Here is a 27,274-nt window from a genome sequence, read left to right as displayed (position 1 = left end):
GAATCTTTACCTGATGAAGATATTTTCAGGTTTTCAATCAACTTTTGTATGCCGACTCAATCTATATAAATGGAGTTCATTGGTAAATAAGAGCAATTAGTTACCGACGGTAGAGTGGTAGGAGCACATTTGTGAAAAACAGAAGCAAATACATCATTTAAAACGAAACAGCACTTTTGGAGGCTGGCCTAAACACTTAGCATTTAGCCAGCTCTTCCAGGTTGAGGAAAGAATGAACGGCAAATAAAAATGTTTACAAATACAAAACTGGAAGCTTACTTCATCAAAGTTTGCTTCCAATAAAGCACCTACATCAACCAGTAGCTGCAGTAACAATAATGACAAAGTTGCAGCTAGTCAGAAGAGCAAGGACGGCAAAATCGTGCAGTCCTACTTCGACTGCAAACTTTTTTTCTTCTTTTATGCCGCATAAGTGTTGCTGATTGAGACTGATTTACTGTTTTGTGCAATGCCTTTGTCAATAGCCGAGCCCACAAATAAATCGATATGAACGCGTACAACGTAGTTGAATTATACGAAAATAGGTTCAGTTTTCAACACTTGATACTTTACCTGCACTTGAAAATGACGGTGCATGTCCTGCGCGTGTGAGACCCATGCAAACGATAATGTGCTCGTGCACAACCAACCATCTGCACTCAATACATGCGGAATGTAAAAGGCAAATATAGCAAGGGGGGTACATATGGCACGCTTGTTCAGAAGTTCACTAATGTGCACTAAAGACTCTTAAAACATCACGTAACACCCACCTTCATGCGTTTCAATACATCAAAATTGTTTTGAAATGGCTGACCAGCACAGGTGCTCGAGCTGCAATAGTTTGAATATATATATATATATATATATATATATACAAATTCACACCTTGTTTGAATTTTTTTAGAAGTCAGCCTCGTCCATCCTCATCTCATCCTCTGCCTGCCAAATCAGTTCGGTATGGATTACCGACATTCCAATGCTTTAGTTGCTGTCATATTGAGGTCTTAACTATCGTGCTAGAAAAGGGGTCACTGCAGTGTTCTGATTAACTGATGTTTCATATCCTTTCCAAGAGGTTAGCAAACTGTGAAGTGGCAACTTCTAAGAAAATTTGGCATCCCACTTATACGCTTGCTTAAAAAATGCAAGCATATAGGTGGGCATGTGATAGCTAACCTCAAAAAGCACGACATTTTGATGCCCTTTAGCAATGTAATCAAACCCAGTATTGCAACACTATATTCCAAACATTAAGTAATAATGGTTTGTTCTCTCCACCACACCAACATCATTTCAATTAATGCCGGCCACTGGCACCCACGCTTCGATCAGGGTGAAATGCAAAAACGCTAGTGTACCATGCGTTGGGCACACGTTAAAGACCCCAGGTGTTCCAAATTATTCGGAGTCCCTCACTATAGTGTAGCTCATAATCAAATCATCGTTTTGGCACCTAAAACCCCAGAATGAAAATTTTCAGACAAGTGGTTGAAATTAACCAGATTCTCTCCACCACATGTGTTTCCATGTAAAATTCTTGACTGCTCTTGGAAAGGATTGCATACAAGGTAGGTTAATGGCAAACTTCAGAAAGGGATTGTAAAAAGAACTATGCCTTAAAAGAGAGAAACTTTGAGTAAAAAATTATCACCACTGTCTAGAATAATCTATGCAGCTTAGATGTAAACTCTATAAAAACAGTCCTGTTAGCTAGACTTGGGTCAGTTGGCCACTCCTCAAGTCTGTGGAATCTTGTAGGTAGTCCATACTTTTAGGAGTCGCACAAACCTTAAGGGACGACTTGAAAGTCTCACCTGCACCCTGTCCACTCTTTCTCCTCTTGCTTTTTACCAGCATACAACAGGGAACGAGGGGGCTGCTGATGTATTTTTCTCTCGGAATTCTATTTGAACTTGCAAGACAGTCTTTACTTGAGTGCATTTCAAAAGCTTAAACTTCCCTGTGTAGTTTCCTGGCTGGTGTAGTTTCCTGGCCAGACAAAAAGCAATGCAATATTTAACAGTATGCTGGAAATAAGCGAAATAATAATGAAATGGGAAGTACTGAGAGCATCACTTAGCACAGCACCATGCAAGGTTTTTATTATTTAAGCGTACAATAGAATTAGGCTTGGCATGGAAGACTGATTGCTGTGGTAACAGAAATTTCTGTCGTTCTTTGTTTTCAGGGGCTTTTTCGCTGGTACTTCATCTTACTAGTTGTACTTGTGAGGAATTTGTCAGCAGTACAAACGTTTCTTGAGGGGTCACTTGTATGCTAGAGTCGGGAGCTCCTCTAAAAACAAATGCTGAAGCGAAAGTTTGGTGCTGAAATGTTACCCTGGCAAGGATTATATATAGCATGCTTTAAAAAGTTATTTTCAGAACTCCGTCAGCATATAAGCCAAACTTCATTACTTTCAAGTTTGTATTTAAGCTGAAACAAATTTCATTTGGATTTGTGTGGCATTCTACATTTCTAGAGTTGTCATTATGTAGCAAGCGTTAATCCCTTTTCACTTTGATTTTTTGATGTTACATACACCTGCTTTAAACTGTGTTTCATGCTATGAAGGGTGCACATAGGCTCAATTTTCACAATTTCCCGTAATTGCATGGTTCTTCTGGGTAATAGAGGTCTTACTCGAGAAATGTATTTTTCAAATCTTTTATTACACAGTTATTGTATTGAGTGTGTGTGTAACACAAAAATGAAAGCTTGCACCAAGTTGTCGTACAGACAGACTGGCTGCATTAAAATTGCTGGCTTTACGCCACCTCTTCTGAACCTTCTGGAGAAGTCGATGTGCATTCTTGAGCAGCATCTGCAAGAAGTGCAGAATTAATGCAGCTCAAACAAGGCTCTCGTATAATGGAAATTTGTCAAAATCGGCAAATAACGTTCACCATAGATTAGTTAATTCTAATGAAAATGGAATGGGCAGGCAAACAGCATATATTGTCCTGGGACCTGAAGACAGCGCAAGGCCTTCAAGTTAGTTATACTATTGTGGCCTGATAGGCCTTGCCTATCTGCCAAATAAACGCTAGAATAAAGCGCGGTTCGGCGTGGCCCAGACACCGCCAGACATTCAACGCGCCCTAAACGATTCGCTCCCTACGCACGTTGGATGCAACATCGCTGCGCGCGGTCCTGGCGGTAAGAGAGCCACGCTCAGCGGAGACGAGTGCCTCAAAAGTCCCTAAGCGATTATGTCCCTAGGATCCTAGGAGCTTCACGATTGCCATGGCAACCCGTGTTAAGCGGAAGTCACATGACCCGCAGTGCCACGCCCACTCTGTACCTTCTAGCAATTGGAAAGACGCGCACGGGCTGGCACAGCAGCAAGAGCGGGTAGCCGAGAAGCACTGAGTCGCGGCTAAGGCCCGTCCACGTTGCGTAATTCATTTTCCAGGGCAGCTGGGCCCTCGACTGTGGCGCCGCCGCTCGGGAGAACTTGAAACACGGCGGCGCCTCGGATCTGGGCACTTTTGCTCCCTAAGGATCGCCTTTGCCTAGGTACCACGCCGGATACGCCACTAGGTCCGTTCGCCCCTAGCTACGCTGGCTGCACGGCTGCACAACTTGAAACACAGCCGCGATGAAGACGCGCCTGCTGCATTTGTTGCGCTGCCGTGCTCTACAGTCGTGAAACGTGTTTGTCGCGATGGGGGCATATGAAAACTAGATAATCGCAAAGTGGTGAGTAAAACGTTTCAAATTAACGACGCAGTATCAGTATTTCTGGTTCACTTTGGTGCCGAAGCATCGCTTGTCTCGCGGGAAATTTGCACGCTGTGAAAGTATATTGTGAATCTACCACTGGGAATTTCGCGTATAAATGCATTTCGAGATTCTGCGTTTACGAAGCAACCTGGCAGTAACTATAGCATTTCTGCGTGACACGTAGAATAGGATAAACACACACGCTCAGTGAAGCTAGTGAGCTGTCGAAGTGACGAAGCGCTTGTACATAATAAGCTGTCGCATTTGATTGGGTGCGACCTTTGTTTAGGCTAGATATGCCTAAAGCAACCTCGCTTTTCTAAAGAAACGACTAGTTACAAATTTATGACATATGATATACACCATGCAGTTACGGGTATATTTTTGACTATACAAAAATACATTTGATTCATGACAAATAAGCAACTGCGCACTGAAAGCGAAGCTGAAGGAAGATGTGGACACAAGTGCCGAGTTTCAACTGGAAAATTTGTTGAATGAACGAGGTAATATAGACTTAAACTGCTCATGCGCCTGCAAGGCAGTGAACAACTCATGACAAGTATTCGTGGTTAGATCAGGTGATACTAAAAAATTATAAATTAACAATCTAAAGCTGCGCCCACCTCGGCTATCAACGATCGGTGTTCTGGTGCTGCACAATCTCGCTAACACAATCAGTTAGTCAGCCTTCAGTAGCCCTCCAAGAAAAAGAAGTTTCCTTTTTAGACCACGTTAATCATTGATAGCCGGTCAGCACGCTTAGTAGAAAATTGCTGAAAAATTGAAAAAAAAAACAAAAAATATCAGAACCATTGAAATGATTCGACATTGCTTTAAGCAATTGAGTGCATTTCTCACAGCTCCAGTCAGTATGCAAGTTTCACTAAAATTTTATGTCATCCTTGAGTGGCTGATTCATGTTTTCAATGTCTGTTATTCAATTATTGTTTTTTACAGACAATTTATAGACCTGGGTTTTATGCTTACTTTTGCTTTGCAGTCTGAGTTTGGCGCACGCCCAAAAAACACGTTTTTTATTTGTTGCTTCTGTTATTAGCTTCTCGAACATGGCAGGCCCCAAGCTATTTTCATTCTTAACACTGCTGGCATTTTCATTTTCTTACTTATGCTGCACCAATAACGGATCCAATAAAAAGTATAGTCGATGCAAACAAATAAATTTTGCTACGAAGCTTGTTCTTTCATGAGAAAACATCTTTTTGTCCTCCACAAAACAACCTGTAACTGCATGGTAACGGGCAGCACAAACAACGAGTACTAAAAAGAACCACACAGGACGAGTGCTGAAGTTCAACTAAATTTTGTCCACAGAAAACTTTTTTTAAATACAAACAAGATTCTGTAAGCCAAGCTATCATACGACATGACAACAGAAAAAGGAAAAACAATACAAACGGCAAAGATATCAATGACTTAAAAGCATAAGAAAACTTTATGTTGATACCAGGTATGAATCGTGACACACTAGTTCGGAATCACTTGTAAAATCTTGCACATGTGCCTAGCTCTTTTCTAACACGGCTACTTCACTTTGTAAAAGTGATACCGACGCCTGGGTGATGCACGCACTTCTTTTCTTTGTGTGGTATGCTTCAAGCAGCTGACGCACCCTCCGATTTTTGTGTTGGAGAAGCACTTCAGCCTCACTAAGTGTCGGTGCACAATCTCAACTTTTGCAGTGCAAGGCCAAGTGGGAATGCACTACATCTGTACATCTCCCAGTTCGGCCTATGTATATTGGACCGCGGGAAATTGGTAGACAGTATACCACCCCACTTTTACAAGGCACAGTATGCATGTGGTGCTTGACTTTGCAAGTGCCTTGTTCGGTAGCACTGGGTGCGGGCACGTGCTCTTACTGCTGAGCAAGTTGTTCCAAGTTTGCAGATTGACAAAAACACTGCTTCCATGTTATAATAGCTGGAAACATTCTCCAATTGATGTTACTCATTGCTGCTGCCCGTTACCATGAATCAACACAACTCTCCCAGTTTTCCATTCTTTCGAATTCATTTCTAGTACAAAGGGCACTTTTCCATGTGTTTGTGCTGCCCACTGCCATGAATCAACACCAATTCGCCCAATTTTCCATAACTGCATGCTGTATCATATATGATACAGCAATTAATGCTTGCCTGAAAGAACCAGCCAAATGTATTTCTCGATTGAAACATCACAGTAGGCTAATAAAGAGTTAATAAATATGTTTATATATCTTGTGTGTCGATTTCAAGTGTACAGATCGTGCAAATAACCTGTGTATTTACAAACTTCTTGTACATTGTGTGACAAGATGCCAGTATACATTATATATTCAAGCAAAAATACCTTATTTCCAGTGCAAAAGTCGCTGTGTACTATTTGATTGCTAAAGAGAACCGAGATTCATAACTCTCTGCTTTCTTTTAGTGAGTGAAATAAGTTAAACTTACTGTATAACATTGTTTGCCGTCATACAGAGCATACCAAAATTAACTGTAACTGTCAATTACTTTGCTCTGGGTGAAAGTTTTGTTATATATGTATACCAAAACCATTCCTGAATGTCTTGAACAGTTTATTTCTACATAAAATGATCGTAATCACCTTGAGCAGCTTTCATGTGTTTATGAAAGCAGCCCAAGAAAAATTTTCATGCAATTCAAATCTCGTGAAGAAATATTGGTTTGCACGTCGTATTGCCTATACTTTTTATGCTTTCTGTTGCAGTGCGGCTTCATCTGGAATGCGACTCTTCCTTTCGGGTGTGGCTTCATGGCAGTGCAACCTCTATTGCAGGAAAGCCACGCTTAATCCTCTTTTGTGTATTTGAGTTACAAAAGATGGGGGGGAGGGGGATTCTCACTGCACTTTTTGGCAGCGCATCAAATACTTTTCTTTTGGAATTGTGCGAATAATGAAATTTTCAAATTGAATACGAATATTCTGAAAAAAGAACTAGCTTTGAATGTCGATTTGAATATAGAATACTCAGGTAATGCCTTCTATTAAGCTTAGCGCTTTATTGTTGTTAGTGCAAGGAGAGCAGATGTGACAAATACATTGATATTAGGTGACAACAGGCATCTGCATTCGCCAGAGCACTGAAATGTTTACGTTGTGCATTTTTTTGCTTGCATTTTTCACTATCGAAGATGTGTTGGTCTGGGCACTATATTTTTGCATCCGCTGCTCTGCTGCTGTAGTGTCGCATGTGTTGCAGAGGAGTACCTTGACTGCAGATGTTGACAATCCAACGTCTTCCATGCATTCGTAGTGAGCAGGAATGGTAGCTATGTCGGTTGATGAAAAGCATGCTCGTGGAGCAGGGTCTTCGGCACTCTCCATCGTGGCATAATGCAGTCTCTCAAATGATGAAGCGGAGTGAGGCTCTTCACTATTCATAGCATATTCTATGGCTTCAGCGCTCGCTTCCTATGGTGGAAAAAAAATCTACCTACTGAAGTCAATGCTGCGGAATTTCGAGCTGTAGTTGTGATCTAAATCTGCACTATCAATTTCCATTTGTGCAGCTTCTGGTAGGAGCTGATATCCATAGCCTGGTCCCAGCAAGCTAATGGGGGGTGCAATGCCAGTGGGTTAGCCATAGAATCACAGTCGCAACTTGGTCAGTTTATACTGATAAAAGTAGTCTATCAAAGCGTCTATTTTCAGAAGAGAAAATACAGGTCAGAGTTCGAATTTTTAAATTTCGCGCCTGAACTTCACCGCCACTACATCACGGGATTAAATGTACCTTGTCATATTTGAGCCTTTCTGGCTCAGGAAAATATTTTAAAACTTGCTAAGTTCATCCTTGGGCTCTTTTTTATTACAATGCAGTCAATCCTCACCGATAAAAAAATGAGTGCTGACACCACAGCCACCCGAAGTGAACAGATGTGCTGTCGGCATGCTCTGAAGCACATACCGAATTGACGCAGTGAAGTGCACGCATCACCCTCTGCCCAACCCTCCCAAATTGCAGCGCACTTGGAAGACCAGCAGCCACGATTCAACTTTTGAGAGCAACTCGCGGCACCTCTGAACCGCCGCGCCTCATCGCTGTGAAATGTACAGACTCCCACAACCCCAACCAGTCATCTTCAATTGTGCAGGTGCGTGCATTGGCTACCTGTGCTGTGATTGGGGTTGACAGTGGTCACTGGGTCGGCACAACAGCTTGAAGAACCGACAATAAAAAGCTCAAACAGGGCTTACGCTGGCGCAAGGTGTAGTTCTAGCACGGCCGATCGACACCTTTGTCACCACCGAGATGGCACCCCGATACCAAACTTGCATTGATGGATGGACCTCCTGGGCGCCTCGAAAGCCTGTGAGTCTGCCCCAAGCAGTACAATTAATCCTCCGACCTTATTGGCCTGATTCTATTCAATATCGCCCTGCACACACTTGATTGAGCGCTAAGCAATGTGGCCCGACTCACCATTACTGAAGCAAAGGCACTTCCCGGGGAGATTGACAACCTGAAGAACCTGGCATTCCTAACTTGCATAACGTTCAATGTATCCCAAAAATTTTGCCCCACAGCAAGTATTCACCTTAACGACAACCACAGTACCGTGCAAATTTATGAAGCCTAGACGCACAATGCATGTTACGGGGTTGTTCATAACATAGAACCTGGCACCAAGACAGAAGAACTCATGCGAAAGCTCGAGGTGCCTAAGTTCAAAATCCTAATTGCCCGCATAATGGGCCGAACAGCAGTCGCAATCCTCACCTTCGGAGGATCATCTTTGGCAGTGGAATATACCGCTGCTACCCGCACCACCCTCGCGAGCAGTTCTGCACTACATGCTTCGGCACAGGCCATTACGCCAATGTCTGCCCAGAGTCCAACAGGCCCCACTGTAGAAACTGCGCACAGATCACCCATCTGGCGCAAGAACATGAGTGCATGTCATGCTGTCCTAATTGCAATAGGGACCATCCAGCTGATGACCCAGATTGCAAAGTTCGTCGTACCACGGACAAGGCAGTGTGGCAGGCCGTGTACCTGAAGGAACTGCAGCTCGGGGAGGAGGAGGAGCGGAGCGCTGCCCAGGATAAACCCAAGAAGGTCACCATCGAGAACCCTTCCACCAGCCAGAGCAGAAGCAAGAGCCGAAGCAAGTCCCAAATTGAGCCCCGAATGAAAGTACAGCACGTCAGCTAACCGCAGATCACGCTCTCAATCTAAACAGAATCAACAGAAGGTGAGTCAGCCACTCTGCACTCCTTCCCACCCCTCCACCCTTTCCAATGCATGTGAAAAAAGAACTACAGATAGCTAAAATGTCAAGGGCCACATTAATGAAATCCATGCGTGGGATTTCTTAAGCTTGTCAAAATCAACCGCACTCAACACTGACAGAAGAGGACATCGTCCACGCACGCATGACACCCCTCCGACAAACGACACAGAGCAAACAAATTGATACGTTCCCTCCCGACCACACGCCATCGGTATCGACGCAGGCCCTTCTGAAAAAGCTCAAGTGGGACGCGGCGGCTTTTGGCTACCTCGAAGCGGCGGCATTATTTGACGATGGCGTCGACAGTAGAGACGTCGTTATAGACGAGCAAGTTGAAGGCGTCGTCCGCGATGCCTTTCAGGATATGGCCCACCTTGTCAACCTCGGTCATGTGCTCGTCGGCTTTCCGGCAAAGCGCGAGCACTTCCTGTATGTAGGCGACATACGATTCTGTTGACGACTGGACACGGGTAGCAAGCTCCTTTCGCGCAGCCTGTTGGCGACCTGACGGGTTGCCAAAGAGGTCGCGAAGCCTCTCTTTGAAAGTGTCCCAGCTGGATATCTCAACCTCATTGGTGCGAAACCAGACAAGAGGTGTCCCGTCCAGGTAATATATCACATTGGCAAGCATGATGGTAGGGTCCCAGTGGCGGCTTCGGCTAACACGCTCATACATGCTGAGCCAGTCGTCGACGTCAACGCCATTTTGGGCGGAGAATGTCCCAGGATCACGGAGACTAGGAACCGTAACGTACGTTGTGGTAGGCGCCGCAGGTGTAGGTGGCGACGGGGTGTTTCCATCGGAAGCCATGGCTGAGAAGACGACGGTGCGGCCGCTTCGGAGCTCCGTGGCGAGGACGGGGAACGTTCCACCTCCACCACGATGTTACGCGAAGAACGAGTCGGTAAGACGGGCAACTATTTACAGGATGTATTTACAACAGCGGTTGCAGCGCTGACCGGTTAGGTTCACAGCGCGAGCCCAGCTCGTTCTTCCTCTTCTTTTCTCGAGTGATGGCGCCCGCGCGCCTCGGTCAAACAATCAAATACCACACGCGTGTAGCAATATAATGAGCCCACCACCTTGTTTGCAGAATCAATGCAAAATCTTTGCAAAGAGCTCAAAGCAGATCAGAAGTGGAAGTGCGAAATGAAAAGGCAAGCAGAAATTGAAGTAATTGTAAAATCGTTCTTCGAAACTTGGTCCACTCCTGTAGAGAACTGTGCTCCCCGACCGCCAACCTCTCGTGCCTCACCTTATCCCATTCCACGACCCGCTGCTTTCTAACCATCTTGGCAAACAAGATCGTGTCGACCATGATGCACAAGAGAGTATGGTCGCTCATGAGCATGTCATGCGCATTGTACCATGAAGCTGACAATGGCCCTTTGCTCAGGGTGAGGTCGGTTGTGGTGTCCCTCTCAACCGAGTTGCTGTGTATGGTTGGTGAATTGGGGGTGTTTAATAGATATTGTGAATCATGGTGCCAAGATGTACAACTACGTGCGGAACTACTTGAGGCATCATACATACACCCTCAAGATTGGCAATATGACATCTAACCCCTACGCACATTTTCAAAGGGGCATCCAGCAAAGAGCAGTGCTCTCAACACTGTTCAACTTAGCAACGTGTCGCATACACAGAGCTCTACTACCCATATATTACACACTACGCTGACAACATAACCATATGATCAACAAAGGCTCTCCAGTGCAAATACAGGACACCTTGCCACATGCACTTGGTGCAGCTCAAGCGGCAGCTGCGAGCATTGGCTTGGAGTGCGTCCTGGAGAAGTCAGAGCTGCTGCTTGTGCACACCACACAATGGGGACCCCCACCCATCACCCTATACAACAAAGCACAATACATTCCACAAAGACATACAACTACTATTAGGCCTGTAGATGTGGCGAGGTGGAGGGGGTGCGGTGACTGCAGCACTTGCTAAAGCAGATTGAGCAGGTCTTGAACAGTATTTGCAGTCGCCATCGAGGGCTTCATGAGACAGACATGCTGTGGCTGCGTGACGCCTTACTCATGTCTCGCCTCTGCTATCACGCACCATACATTAATCTCATAAAGGCACAGCACAGCAAGCTTGACACTCTCATTAGCAAAGCCACAAAACTTGCAATAGGGGTGCTGACAAACACAAGTACGTAGATCATAGAGAAGGCAGGTAACCATAACATCCTAGAAGAGCTTATCAGATAAATGCAGGCAGGAAATTAGACTCAGTAGTACCACATCGGCCAGAAGAATCATGCAGATGCTGGGTTTCGAACCCAATGACACCCCACTGCCCGCTACAAGCATGCTCGGCAAAAATTCCCCAGCACTGCTCAGAATAGCCCCCATACAAATGCACGTGGACCCCCCAATGAAACAAAGAATGCAGAGAACAGCGCATCACATACTACAGCGAGTACATTCAACGAGCCAACACCGACACATGCCTGTACACCGATGCTGCCATCAAAAGCGGCGCAGCAGCCATAGCCGCTACCAATCACTGCCTTATGATCACTCGCGTGCAAACCATCAAGACGGAGCCACAGTGAACTGAGCTTGCCGCCATCATTAAGGCGATTGAAGTCCCACCAATCACCGCGAGGAAATGTATCATATTTACAGATTCGACGAAAGCCTGCCAGATACTTCAGAGCGGACAACTTCGCAAAGATTACTGTGAGGCAATCCACAAACACCTGCACCTGCCCACTGGAGTGATCTGGATACCGGGGCTCGTGGGAATGGAGGGCAGTGAAGGGGCTAACCTGCTCGCCCGAGAAGCACCGTGCTGGGCCAAAGGCTCCCGCAATTCTCACATTAGCACCAAACAGAGAAGACAGAAGACAATTTCCAACGCTCAGCCCACATATCACCAGACTGCAGGGCACACTAATTCGCCAAGCAGAAACATCCTACATACGCAAACTAGACAACACCTTATATGGGGATAAGCAAAAGAGCCTCTGCCACAGTGCGGGGTCTGTGGCGGTCACCCAAACACTCCACACGTACTATGGCACTGCAGGCCTCCATTCCCAACTCTTCCCATTGGCTCCATTCTCACACTACCCCCTAAAGTCACCACACAAGATGACCAAGCGATCTTGGCTGACTATACATAGTTGGCGATTTTAACCTTCCAGGGCATTGACTGGGATCGTGTTATGTCAGGTGCCAGTTCTGTTCTCGACGCAAATGTGCTTTTTGATATGATGCTCGACCACAAACTTGTACCAGTAGTTCGTGAACCTACCAGACTTGGAAACGGTCTTGTTCGCTCCTTGACCTTGTCTTTCTTGAACGCTCCTTTTCCAATTTTTCTGTATCTATGGGACCTGGGTTGTCTGAATATGAACTTATTGTTGCATCGTTCTCGCTGAATGGTACTCGTACTCACGTGCATGACACGCATCCGCCTACGATTGTGAAAAAATTTTGCGCAGGCTGCTGATGTGTGAATAACAGATCATCTTGATTCTTGTCTTTCTGAATTTTGCCAGAATGATGTTCTGCAGCTTGGGAAAAGTTTAAAATCATGTGTTTATTCTGCATTGATCAATTTATACCTAACAAACGTAAAAAGCCAGTTAACATAACTATGGATGAATAGGTGCACTATTAAATTAAAATGTAAAGCCAAATGCCTTAGAAAGAAAGGCCCAGCTACCGATAATTTAACCAATGTTTGTGTCGCCCTTTCTGTAGCCATTGCAGAAGCAAAAAAATTTTTATTTCAGTAGCACTTTACCGAATTTTATTAAGGAAGATCCCCAGAAGTTCTGTAACTTTATCAAGGAACAGAATCAATCTATAACAAATATTATCCATGATAGCATTCCAATAACTGATCCCAATGCTGTTGCTAACCTTTTAAATGACCACTTCCACAGTGTCTTCTCCCCGCCCACTGAACCCTCTTTCCAAACCTCACTGTCCTGCTCTTCTGACGTTAATATTTCTCATCAAGGTGTACTTAATATGCTACTCCGATTAAAAGTGAAATCATCTGTTGGTCCAAATTGCATTCCCAACACCTTCCTTCGGCGTTATGCGGAACCTTTATTTTAATTAAATGTCTTGTAGTAATCTTTCAAGCCTGTCTACATTCCGCGGTACTTCCATTCGATTGGAAAGTAGCACGTGTTGTCCCTATATTAAAAAAAGTTGACCCAAGTTCAGTCTTGAATTACCATCCGATTTCCATGTTGTCCTCTTGTAAATTAATTGAGCACATTGTTGCTGACTACATTAATGATTTCTTAAACAAGCATAACATTTTATCTCCTTTCCAAAATGGCTTCAGGAAGGCGCTCTCGACAGTCACCCAATTAAGCACAGTCAATCACTCGTTTGCTTCTGTCTTAGACAAGGCTGGCCAAGTAGATATGATATTTTTGGATTTTCAAAAAGCTATTGATGTAGTTCCTCATGGCAAATTAATTTGTAAATTAGAATTCCTTGGTCTTCCTGGCTTTATCCTGCCCTGGGTTTCTGCTTACTTAATGCATCGAAAACAGGACGTAGTGATTGATGGGCAGCAGTCCAATTCTTTCAGTAACCTCTGGCGTGCCTCAAGGCAGCGTGCTTGGCCCACTACTATTTCTTATTTATTGTAACGACATAGCTGACGTAATAGAGGCCCCTGCCAATATTCGTCTGTTCACAGACGACTATATTATTTTTAAGGATATTAATACAGTTAATGATCAACTATATCTTCATTTAGCCTTAAACATCATTCTTGAGTGGAGCAAGAAGTGCGGAATGAAACTTAACTCTGATATGGTGCTTCTATGTATAACAAACAAAAAACTACCCCTGAAGTTTTCTTATTCTATTGGCCAAGACCCCTTGGCCGAAGTGAGCGAGTACAAATATCTTGGAATTACAATTACTAACAACCTAAATTGGAATAGCCACATTGCTGCTACCGCCTCTTCTGCTTTTAGAAAGCTATGTCTACTTCGCCATAAGCTTAAACATGCGTTCCATAAAGTGAAATCATTAGCCTATGCCCCTTTTTTTCGACCCAAATTATAATACTTGTGCGTTATTTGGGACCCGTTTAACAAAATCAACATTAACGCCCTTGAAAAGATACAGAGCCATACGTTTAATTTTTTCCAAATATGGCCGAGAAGAGTCTATAACTGAATATAAGTCTCTAACTGAAGCGCCCTAATCGTTTTCACACCCTTCAAACAAGGTGAAAAATAATACGCCTGAAGTTCCTTTACTCCTTCATAAACCGTAAATTCTCTTCAGATCCTAGTCCATACATAACTCTTCTGCATCCAGGAAAACCAGTCATTCCCACCCCCTCGCACCCTCCCCTTACATTGCCAGGACAAACCTTTTTAATTTTTCTTTTTTTCCCCCGAACTATACAAGAATGGAACCTCGTCCCTTTCCAACATCTCAACTCCTCTGATTCATTTCAAACTCATATTATTAGTATTTCCTAAGTAACATTGCTCTTTTGTGCTATTTTGTTTCCTTTCCTAAGTTTTATATTTTGCAATTCTGCCTTTTGTACGCATATTTTTTATGTGTTAACTTGCCCCTCCTGCTTGGGCCACAAGGCCTGCAGTATGATGTAAATAAAGTAAGTCCTTGATTTTCAAGTGTCAAGATGTCAGGGTTGTGTGCAGTGAATTTGTGTTTAGGCAACATTGTTTAATTCATTGAATCTCTATATGTGGTCTTGTTTCTAACCAGGCTTTTAACCAAACCAAAGATAAACCATTATTTTCAGCTGAACCGAACCAAAATGTCAGAGGAACTGTTCCCAACTGGTTTGACCAACAGGGTCGGCCCAGGGTCATCGTTGCTGAAATTATGACTGTGCATGGTGCTAAGCTTAAACCAGACCGTGCCTCTTGCATCAATCTGGTGCAGTGCATGGAGTGCTGCCCTGGCAGCAGTTATGTGGTTTGCCACGGTGATCTCAGAGGCCCAATGAAATCCTCAGCTTTCAGTTTGCCAAGTTCACACCATTTGATCGCGACTGTATGCTGCTATAGTTGATGCACGGTTTCATTGCGGTTCCATGTGCAGTCTTGTTGACTTCATTTGATTACGTGAAGCAATGCAAGTACTGTACTGTGTGTTCCAGGGACTACTTAGTGTACGAAGCGAAAGGTCAAGTTTGATTTGAATTATGCTGGACTACCGATTGCAGTTGCAGGAAATTAATCAACTAGCTCCATTTTGTGTGGCTTCCAACGTGCAGATTAAGTACTCATGATGGCGAGACCATATTGAGGATGCAAACTCGAGGTGTGGGTGGACAAATGTTAGGAATGCTAATTTGCGTGGTTACACAAGTTACAATGAATGTAACGTAGTGATATTGAGGCATTCACACATAAGGCTGGGATACGAAAGGACCATATTGTAGCGGGTATTTCGTCCGAGATGGCATACTGTGGGAACACAGAATGCTATATTTGTATTTTGCGCGAAAACAGCAAATCAAGTAGTGTCATAGGACTCACTGGTAATCTTTAATATTGGTGCGTGAGCAGACACGAGGATATATCACATCTTGTGAAAATTCTGGGTCTCTTGCTTTCCCATCTTTTGAATCCTTGTATGCTATTTCACTTGAGAAGATTGTCATATGCTTTATATTTATTAAGGCCAAATGACTTTCTTGGACATAGTTGAAGGCTAAGAGTGGGCTTGAATGTGTGCGGTACGCCAAACGCGAAACAGCAATCTGGTCACTGTTTCATTGAGGGGTGGTGTTTGTCTCGGGAAGCTGAGAAAAGCACTCATATCTCTTTGTGCTGTGATATATGCACATGTGAGGCCAGGTGATGTGTGGCCCTTGTTTCTGTGGTTGTATAATAATCAAGCAAGAGCTGTGTTCCAATGCCCGATCCATCATTGTGATCCTCAGAATTCCCCATTTATTTGACCTTTTCTTCATTTGACAGCTGTGCATTTGGGCCACGATTCTGTAGCGATGCCTTCCGCTCGGTTATATGCCACTCTTATCATCCACCGTTCACAACCGGCTGATCGCTTTGATAACGGATAACGCGGGTGGGACGTCACTCTGACCACTGACAAAGCACGAAAAGGAATATCAACGGAGAAGAAATCGCTACAAAATCTCAGCCTTAGTGCATCCTTGTGACACTGAAAAATCCTGGTTTGACCTCTGCAACACCACAGTTACCTCTTTTTTACCTAGGTTTGGCAAACTTGTTTGCACATTTTTTTGCCAAATTGATCGACTTTTCGTGATGCACATTCGTGTTCATGCCTATGTATGCACCTTGGCTGAATGCTGCAAACGTCTTTCAGGCCACTCCTCTCTGAACAAGGTTGTGTCAGTGTATGTATGCGACTCTTTTTACACAAATGCATGTTTCCTTTGACACATTGCTCTTGCACCTTGTAGATGTAGCACACGGGTATTTAACAGCTGATGGTGCAGCAAGAATCCTAACTTATCGTGCTTCTGGTTGCACACATCAAAAATATTTTGTGACATGCTCACCATTTCACTCATTAAGCTGTACATTGCTTGTTGATTGCCTCCAAAATGCTAATAAAATTTACCATGCAGGAAAATTGTCTGTTGCTTTATTTGAACATGACATAATACTAAGCACATGTCCTGACAGCTTAAAATAGTTATTGACCCAGCATATCTTTTGAAGTAAATAAAAGCTACATACTAGGTGCACAAGATGTCTGAGAACAAAATGGCAACTTCAAAATTAGCAGTGATATTTCAGACAAGAATAAAAATATTCTTTCCAAATGTTTTACATTCTTTTAAGACTGCTTTCAAAGGCTGTTGAATAAGGCAATCTCCTGCATCAATTATTGACTGGTTTTAGGTTTGATACCGGCAGCATGCTCATATTGTCACTTAGTAGTGACGGTGAAGAAGACAGTCACAAAACTGTGAATGACGATGCAGACTTTTTATTGGGCGAACCTGTGTCCACATAGGCAAGTTGCACTCGAAGCACAACAATAGCGGCGAACACAGTGGGCGATCGTCGAAATCTGCTCAGCGATGAAACACAACAGCTTTTATACACGAGTCATTGAAGGTACCAGAGTAATCCCTGGTGCCCGCATGTCTTCCAGAAAGTACTAGACAACCTGCGTCGCTCATACAATCAGTTTACATAAGCGTCGGTGACAACGGATAGAAGCATCGATAACGTTCGAGAAACTTTCTATACATGCAGGCGTGTCCTGCACCGAGCGATAACATTTAACATTCGTTAGCCAGTGAAAAGGGGTCACCGGCAAAAGATAGACAAGCACAGGTTTCAATATCACATAGTGCATGTAGATGTTGGGCAGTGTCTCCACAATAGCAGCTTCTAGCAACTATAACCATGTTGGGCTGCTAGTTAGTCCAGCTTTTAATGGCAATGCCCATACATAGCAGCGTAGCAGGTTTTTATTAGGAACTAGGTACGGCCACATTGAGGTCGACAGCCACAAATATTCAGAGCCAGCCACTTTTGGATTGTGCAGGCACTGTTGGAGCAAGCAAATGAATTACTTGGGAGTGGTGCATAATGACATTTTGCACAGAAAATTTGGCTATTGATTCCCTGCTAGAGAAACTCAACTGGCTGAATGGCATCTTGACATCTGCCAGTGCTCATTTCTCTGACTCAGATGATAATTGGCCATCAGTGGTTGTATCATGATAAAAAAAAGGCTTTGGACATATTAAAGAAAGTGGTAATCTCCAAGTCACTGTGGCTTTCATGTAAGGCAGCTAGGACAGCGCTGGCTGAGTCTCCAGCGTATGGCTGCGTCTCCAAGTTCGCTGCCTAGATAGATATAATAGTAATGTTGATGTCTATGGAAACTTGAAGCTGAATTCTCAAATGCCTCACGCTAGCAGTATACTGTACTGGCTATACTACAACCTGCATGTCACTCTTGCAGGTCCTCAGACCAATGTGATGTACTGGCAACAGGACGGGCTGTGTGCTGCTGTCAAGTTATCCAGCCTTCGGTCTGGCCAGCTTGTATTAGTGTTGCGTTAATGTATATCCTGAAAGCATAAAAATAAACGCTACTGTGATGTGATAGCCATTTCCTTGTATGGATGTGCCATATACTTCGTGTGTGTTAGCTCAGGTGCACCATGAATGATGTTGAATGTCCCGAGAAGTACAGCCTATGCAAGCACAGTTGCAACACCTTCCTAGAGAACAAGTAACATTTGTGCGCCAAACATTTTTTTACCTCAGACAGGCAAAGAACTTTATTAAGGTCCAGAGGAGCAAGCCATTGGAGCCCCAGAGAGGCCCCTGGCTAGCTGTTGGCTAATCCCATTTTGGAGCCGGGAGGCCATGACTCTCTGCTCTCTCATGGGCCCTCTGGACAGCCTTGGACTGGTCTTCCTGTTTAGTGCTCGTGATGGCCTTCTCCCAGTCCTCGCTGTTGTTGAAATCGTGTAACACAGGGCACTGCCAGAGCTTATGGGCTAAAGTACAGAATTCTTCCCCACAATCCAGACAATGAGGATCTATCTCTGTGTGTAGTCTACTCAGGAAGCCTCGATGGGTACGAACCCGTCTGAAGCATCCTGAGCGTACGAGACAGTGCTCTACTCAATTTAGGATGGGGGAGGTGGAAAATGTCGCCGCGCCCCTTTGTCATGTGCCATAATTTCATGGAACGTAAGTAGAGGGTCACTATGGCCAATAGTCTCCGAACTCGCAGAGGTCCCACCCCCGTCGCGGCACGTGAGTTCTCTTGCACGGCGGTGAGTAATCTCATTGGGGTTCAGGCGACCCGGCAACACGTCTCCCATGTGGGCTGGGAACCAAGTAATGTGGTGGATAGAGTCTGTATCTGATTTCTTTTTTAGAAGCGCTGCCGCTTTTGCTACGAGGCCCGAGGCGAAGGTCCTGACCACCACGCCGGAGTCCGTGTAAATAATCAATCGTTTGGGATCAAGCATTGCGATTGCGATGGCAACCTGCTCGGCCACATCGACCATGTTAGTCCTTACCGAAGCTGTGGAGAGAAGTTCACCCCTGTCGTTAACTGCAGAGACTGTGAATTTATCCGCACAACCATACTGGGCGGCATCAACAAAGGGTTCAATGCCTGAAGTGTTCTTTAAAAACACTTTAGCTCGCTCTGCTCGCCTTCCCTTATTGTGCCGCGGATGTACATTTCTAGGAAATGGATCAACGACGTAGGTACCTCTGACCTTAACATCAAGTTGTACAATCTCCCTCAGGCTGAAGCTAGGTCGAAGACCCGCTACCTCCAGAAGACGTCGGCTGGCCCGAAAGTATCACAACCTGCGCAGACCTTTGTTCCTCAATCAGCTCGAGGATAGTGTTGTGTACCCCCAGCTGCGCGAGTTTCTCAGTGCTTGCTGTGATCGGGATGCCCAACACTTTTTTGATGCTTTTCCGCATCAGGGTGTCTAGTTTGTCCCTCTCCGTTTTTGTCCAATGTAAGGCTGAAACAACATAATTGACGTGGCTCATGAGGAATGCGTGATGCGCTCTAAGCAGGTTGTCCTCACCAATCCCTCCTTTCTCATTGGATACTCTCATGATCAGTCTAAGAATGCTTTCAGTTTTGGACGTGAGGTGAGCAATGGTCTTGGCATTACAGCCCCTTGAGTCAAGCAGTAACCCAAGGATTCTGATCGAGTCGACCCTGGGGATCTGACCATTCCTCATATAAACATTAATAGGAATCTGGTCTAGAGACGTTATCCCTCGAACCCCATGTCTCGATGGCCTGTATAGTAAAAGTTCGGATTTATTCGGGGAGAGCTTAAGTCCCGTTCCGTCAAGGAAGGACTCAGTAACCTCTAGGGCTTCCTGGAGCGCCTGCTTAACGGCCGCCTCCGAACCTCCCGGGCACCAAATTGTGATATCGTCGGAGCGTAGAGCGCATGTTCCACATTTGGTACAGCTGATAATCTCTTAGAAAGCCTGTGCATCGCAATGTTGAATAGAAGGGGGGAAATTACTGCACCCTGAGGGGTTCCTCTACGTCCGAGCTGAAATGGTTCAGATTTTGATTGTCCTACTCTGATAGCCGCCGTCCTGCCCCTGAGGAAGATTCCACAAAAGTAAAGAATCTACCCCCTAGGTTTAGCGCAGAGATTTCTTTGAGAATGAAGTCGTGAGCCACTGTTTCAAACGCTTTAGACAAACCTAAGGCCAATATGCCTCTCACGTCCCTGCTTCTATTGTCAATAACCTGAGTCTTGAGCAGAAGCATTACATCCTGTGTGGAGAGTGAAGGCCTAAAGCCAACCATGTTGTACGGGTGTCGGAAACAACTCTTCATGCTCTCAAGCACCATTTTTTTCTATAATCACCTGCAGGGGCAAAAAAAGACCTAAAGTTTTTGCATAAGTGTGGCTGTTTTCACTCTTCCATAGTAATTTAGAATATGAAAAAGTACACTGTTAAGCCACATACTAAGTTGCATTTGGTAGAGTGGAATAATGTTCACTTGCAGTGTTTGTGCAATTGTTGGTGCACAGGGAGTGTGATTGTGTAATCGGGAGAGACTAAACCACTGCACGCACATGCTAACTTCATTGCGCTAGCCTTCATATAATGAAAATTTGCCGTGTAAGGCTAGTTTCACAATGAAAGAGAAAGCAATTGCATTCCCATTATTATTTTACAAGCACTAGTCTATAACGTGCTTAGTGTCTGTGCCAAGTTAGATAACCAATTGTTCCGGAACTTGCCAGTACGTGGGACTATTTACCCATTTTGCAATTACAGGAACTGTGTCCGCCATAGCACCTATGGATTATGTGACCAGAATCCTCGAACGTCAAAGCGGGACAAAAAGGGGAGGGGGGGGTTACTTCAGGGATAGAAGCAAGATTCTGCATTTATTACAAGTTTTGTGTATATGAAAGAAAACTTTTTTTTCAAGCTATTCAGGAAATTTTCACTTTGTGTTTTGGAATTATTCCATGTGCTTCCAACACCACATGCGTGACAAGCAAGACGACATGAAGCACTTCGGCTTCTACCACTCAGCAGCCAGTGCATCAAAAAGCTTATTGCAGCGCAGTCATAAGTGGCAGTGCATTCTTGGAGAGGCGAATTCTTAACAGTTCAGAAGGCTTGCCCCTTGTGTCTGCTACATGGCAGCAGTGTTACATTTGAGCTTGGCCTGTTGTGCTGAAGGCCAGTCAGAGTGCTGCGTGCATGTGCAGATTTTTGGAAGGTATGTTTTTTTAATTCCTTAGTTTTTAATAAAGACGTTACAAACTGCATGAACTGTAAAAAAAGGAAAATTTTTGTTAAAGGCCTTCTTCGCAGCTTAGTGCTGCATTCACCGGGACTTGGAGACAATTTTTATCAGATGCACAATACAAGAATACAATGGACATATTGACTTGGCTGCCACAAGTATGTTAAAAATTTAAATTCTGGGGTTTTACATGACAAAACAATCTGATCATGAGGCACGCTGTAGCGGCTGGTTTCGGATTAACTTTGACTTCTTTGTGCACCCAGTGCACGGAACACTAGTGTTTTCGCATTTCGCTCTCATTGAGATGCGGCTGCCGCAGCCGGGATTCTATCCCACGCCGTCTGGCTTAGTAGTGCAATGCCATAGCCACTACGCCACCACAGGGCGGGTCACAAGTATGGTAAATATGCACCCTCAGTTTTGGGTTATTGGCCAGTGTACAAAAATACTTTGGCGAGTATTGACAAAAAATGTTTCGATATTAAAGCAACCAGGATAAAAACAGCATTTCTTAAGAAGCTGGAAATTTAATGCAATTTCTAAAGCGAAATAGCGATTTCATTGCAAGAACTGTCACCGACACTCCTAATCAGTGTGATGTTTGACATAGGAATCCAAAGTGTTTTATGAAAACCATACAAGAAAATGATTAAAACCAACAATGCCCAAGAAGATGTGAACTCTGCACCAACAGTTTGCCTATTCAAGTTTTTTTACTGCCTGTTTGACGCTGTGCAAGAACATTTTTCACACTAAAAAAACCCTAAATAGATAAGTATCATTTTTTTTAATTCAGTCATCGCTTGTCTGGTTTCGCCACATTAAAATTCTTTCGAAGTTAATTTCATTACGGTACAAACTATGTGCCAGGGCAGATGACACGAAAGTAGATCTCAGATTCTCTGCTAATGCTACGGCAGAAATTACTTCATATGGAAGGCATGGTTGCACCTATTATTGACTAATCCCATGTTCGTACATATGTAGAGCATTAGCAGAAGGGTGAAGTTGTGAAAGTTGCAAGGCACACTTCAGCATTCGAGCGAGATCAAGGAGTGGGGCGTGGCAGGGCTTGATGCGAACTGTTGGAGTACTTGTACCTCCGTAGCAGTCGTAAAGGGGCATGGCCGCGAAATTGAGGGAGGATGCGGAGTAATGAGCCGTATTGATTGACCCTTGAGATGGTCGTGGAGCCTCGAGAAGAATGGTGTCAAGCACTCAAGGCAGATCAGTAGGCACGGTGCCACCGGTGTCAAGGGCTGTGGCATCGGGCACCAGAGCGAGTATCCTGCACGGCTGGCATCTTGTGTGTTAGAGAACAGCAGCAAGGTTCAGAAAGTGGTCAAGAGAAGAGGTTGAGCCTTTAGTTCTGAAGAGCAGACTGGCAGTTAGCAAGGTCACCGGAGTGTTGTATAGCAACAGCAGCAGGAGGTTAAATGCATCAAACTTGCAGGATGGTTGCCCACAATGTGTCTAATGGTCAATGTTAAAGCAAAGGAGGAGGCAGCATCTGCCACAATAGAGTGCTTTAAGGGCTGCACAATAATGCCATTGAAGTAAACTCCCGATCAAGGAAATGACACCAGCGGATCTGTGAAAAAGAACTAAATTTTCTTGATCTTCGACATTGAACCTGAAACTGAAGAGTGCATTTGAGACTTGGTATTGCAAACATTGCAGCACATTCATCAATTTCGTGTTATGAGTTGGAGTTGTCAAGAAATTCCTTTTTCCACAGAACACTTAGTCTGCCTAATTTTGGTCACAGGTGTATGTTACCTCCAAGCTGTTCCAACAAGGTGTCAAGACTGCTAAGACAAAACCATGCACGGTGAGAGCTGAAATATGGTCCAGCAAGTCCTCCAAAGTGCTTGTGGCAGGCAAAGTTGTTTCAGCTGTGCTTTCAGAATGTGTTGCAGAGGGTCAGGGTCCCCCAGCAATCATTGGCACTACAAGTTGTATAAAATAACTGTGCACAACTTGGCTGCAGAGAGAGGCTATTATGTGCAGGAGCCCCAACCCATTTAAGAGAGCCATGCGACAACACAAGCACCCCGCTTTATGCTACCTTTTCTCTTGGCTAGAGCTGTGTTCCTAGTGCAGGGAATGCTCTTTGCATTCTATGCAAGAATATTTGTCTGCAGTGCCCAAGATTGCACTGAATACTTGACCTTTGCAGATAATTTTAATGTGTTTGCCTTACTAATATAGATTGATCACGCAATTGAATTACAGCAAGAATTTTGTGCAACAAATGTTACTGATACCGTACTTCTGCCTTTTCGCTGTGAATGGTAGGGGGAAGAAACAAGTGCAGTAGCTGTTAAATGGTGAACTTGTGGCAGGATATAGCAGTACCCGACTAGGCACAGAATTGAAAGTAGCAACTTGCATAGCTGGAAGTGTCAGCTATACAAATACAAATTAAGAGATGACCTGTACCATTAAATATTTTAGAGACTGGCCTTAACACTTAGCATTCAGGCCAGGTCTTCCAGGTTGAGGAAAGAACGAATGACAGATAAAAAGCTGTACAAATACAAAACGGGTAAGTTTACTTCATCAAATTTCGCTTCCAATAAAGCACCTACATCGACCAGAAGCTGCAGTAACAATGATGACAAAGTTGCAGCCAGTCAGAAGAGCAGGGTCAGCAAAATCCTGGAAACAGTGAACACGACTCCACTAGAATCATGTTCTAGTCCTGCCTCGACTGCAATTATTTTTTTTCCTTTTATGCCACATAAGTATTGCTGTTTTGTGCAATGCCTTTGTCAACAGCCGAGCACACAAATAAATATGAACTTGTACAACGTAGTACGAATCTTCCTGCAGACCTTTCACGGTACTCTGGCGCCATCGAATTATACAAAAATAGGTTCAGCCTTCAAACCTCGATATTTTGTTTGCATTTGAAAATGATGGTACAGGTCCTGCGCAAGGGCGAAACCCATGCAAACGAGAACGTGCCCACACAACCAACCATCTGCACTTAATACATGAGGAATACAAGGTAAAGCCAGCGGCAGGGGGGGGGGGCACACTTGTTTAGAATTTCACCAATGAGAGTGAAATGCGAAAACACTAGTGTTCCGTGCACTGGGTGCACAAAGAAGTCAAAGTTAATCCGAAACCAGCCGCTACAGCGTGCCTCATGATCAGATTGTTTTGTCATGTAAAACCCCAGAATTTAAATTTTAACATACTTGTGGCAGCCAAGTCAATATGTCCATTGTATTCTTGTATTGTGCATCTGATAAAAATTGTCTCCAAGTCCCGGTGAATGCAGCACTAAGCTGCGAAGAAGGCCTTTAACAAAAATTTTCCTTTTTTTACAGTTCATGCAGTTTGTAACATCTTTATTAAAAACTAAGGGATTAAAAAAACATACCTTCCAAAAATCTGCACATGCACGCAGCACTCTGACTGGCCTTCAGCACAACAGGCCAAGCTCAAATGTAACACTGCTGCCATGTAGCAGACACAAGGGGCAAGCCTTCTGAACTGTTAAGAATTCGCCTCTCCAAGAATGCACTGCCACTTATGACTGCGCTGCAATAAGCTTTTTGATGCACTGGCTACTGAGTGGTAGAAGCCGAAGTGCTTCATGTCGTCTTGCTTGTCACGCATGTGGTGTTGGAAGCACATGGAATAATTCCAAAACACAAAGTGAAAATTTCCTGAATAGCTTGAAAAAAAAGTTTTCTTTCATATACACAAAACTTGTAATAAATGCAGAATCTTGCTTCTATCCCTGAAGTAACCCCCCCCTCCCCTTTTTGTCCCGCTTTGACGTTCGAGGATTCTGGTCACATAATGCATAGGTGCTATGGCGGACACAGTTCCTGTAATTGCAAAATGGGTAAATAGTCCCACGTACTGGCAAGTTCCGGAACAATTGGTTATCTAACTTGGCACAGACACTAAGCACGTTATAGACTAGTGCTTGTAAAATAATAATGGGAATGCAATTGTTTTCTCTTTCATTGTGAAACTAGCCTTACACGGCAAATTTTCATTATATGAAGGCTAGCGCAATGAAGTTAGCATGTGCGTGCAGTGGTTTAGTCTCTCCCGATTACACAATCACACTCCCTGTGCACCAACAATTGCACAAACACTGCAAGTGAACATTATTCCACTCTACCAAATGCAACTTAGTATGTGGCTTAACAGTGTACTTTTTCATATTCTAAATTACTATGGAAGAGTGAAAACAGCCACACTTATGCAAAAACTTTAGGTCTTTTTTTGCCCCTGCAGGTGATTATAGAAAAAAATGGTGCTTGAGAGCATGAAGAGTTGTTTCCGACACCCGTACAACATGGTTGGCTTTAGGCCTTCACTCTCCACACAGGATGTAATGCTTCTGCTCAAGACTCAGGTTATTGACAATAGAAGCAGGGACGTGAGAGGCATATTGGCCTTAGGTTTGTCTAAAGCGTTTGAAACAGTGGCTCACGACTTCATTCTCAAAGAAATCTCTGCGCTAAACCTAGGGGGTAGATTCTTTACTTTTGTGGAATCTTCCTCAGGGGCAGGACGGCGGCTATCAGAGTAGGACAATCAAAATCTGAACCATTTCAGCTCGGACGTAGAGGAACCCCTCAGGGTGCAGTAATTTCCCCCCTTCTATTCAACATTGCGATGCACAGGCTTTCTAAGAGATTATCAGCTGTACCAAATGTGGAACATGCGCTCTACGCTCCGACGATATCACAATTTGGTGCCCGGGAGGTTCGGAGGCGGCCGTTAAGCAGGCGCTCCAGGAATCCCTAGAGGTTACTGAGTCCTTCCTTGACGGAACGGGACTTAAGCTCTCCCCGAATAAATCCGAACTTTTACTATACAGGCCATCGAGACATGGGGTTCGAGGGATAACGTCTCTAGACCAGATTCCTATTAATGTTTATATGAGGAATGGTCAGATCCCCAGGGTCGACTCGATCAGAATCCTTGGGTTACTGCTTGACTCAAGGGGCTGTAATGCCAAGACCATTGCTCACCTCACGTCCAAAACTGAAAGCATTCTTAGACTGATCATGAGAGTATCCAATGAGAAAGGAGGGATTGGTGAGGACAACCTGCTTAGAGCGCATCACGCATTCCTCATGAGCCACGTCAATTATGTTGTTTCAGCCTTACATTGGACAAAAACGGAGAGGGACAAACTAGACACCCTGATGCGGAAAAGCATCAAAAAAGTGTTGGGCATCCCGATCACAGCAAGCACTGAGAAACTCGCGCAGCTGGGGGTACACAACACTATCCTCGAGCTGATTGAGGAACAAAGGTCTGCGCAGGTTGTGATACTTTCGGGCCAGCCGACGTCTTCTGGAGGTAGCGGGTCTTCGACCTAGCTTCAGCCTGAGGGAGATTGTACAACTTGATGTTAAGGTCAGAGGTACCTACGTCGTTGATCCATTTCCTAGAAATGTACATCCGCGGCACAATAAGGGAAGGCGAGCAGAGCGAGCTAAAGTGTTTTTAAAGAACACTTCAGGCATTGAACCCTTTGTTGATGCCGCCCAGTATGGTTGTGCGGATAAATTCACAGTCTCTGCAGTTAACGACAGGGGTGAACTTCTCTCCACAGCTTCGGTAAGGACTAACATGGTCGATGTGGCCGAGCAGGTTGCCATCGCAATCGCAATGCTTGATCCCAAACGATTGATTATTTACACGGACTCCGGCGTGGTGGTCAGGACCTTCGCCTCGGGCCTCGTAGCAAAAGCGGCAGCGCTTCTAAAAAAGAAATCAGATACAGACTCTATCCACCACATTACTTGGTTCCCAGCCCACATGGGAGACGTGTTGCCGGGTCGCCTGAACCCCAATGAGATTACTCACCGCCGTGCAAGAGAACTCACGTGCCGCGACGGGGGTGGGACCTCTGCGAGTTCGGAGACTATTGGCCATAGTGACCCTCTACTTACGTTCCATGAAATTATGGCACATGACAAAGGGGCGCGGCGACATTTTCCACCTCCCCCATCCTAAATTGAGTAGAGCACTGT

General features: G+C 44.5%; 1 protein-coding gene across 1 annotated transcript in view; it reads right to left on the bottom strand.

Moving 5' to 3' along the window:
• Positions 1–27,274, bottom strand: part of LOC119446365 (isocitrate dehydrogenase [NADP] cytoplasmic-like) — a 342,750-nt gene that overhangs the window by 70,355 nt on the left and 245,121 nt on the right. The gene's annotated exons all lie outside the window — the stretch shown is intronic.

This window comes from Dermacentor silvarum, chromosome 1 (assembly GCF_013339745.2).
Source record: "Dermacentor silvarum isolate Dsil-2018 chromosome 1, BIME_Dsil_1.4, whole genome shotgun sequence".
NCBI classification, from domain to species: domain Eukaryota; kingdom Metazoa; phylum Arthropoda; class Arachnida; order Ixodida; family Ixodidae; genus Dermacentor; species Dermacentor silvarum.
This window is presented reverse-complemented; position numbering and strand designations above follow the sequence as displayed.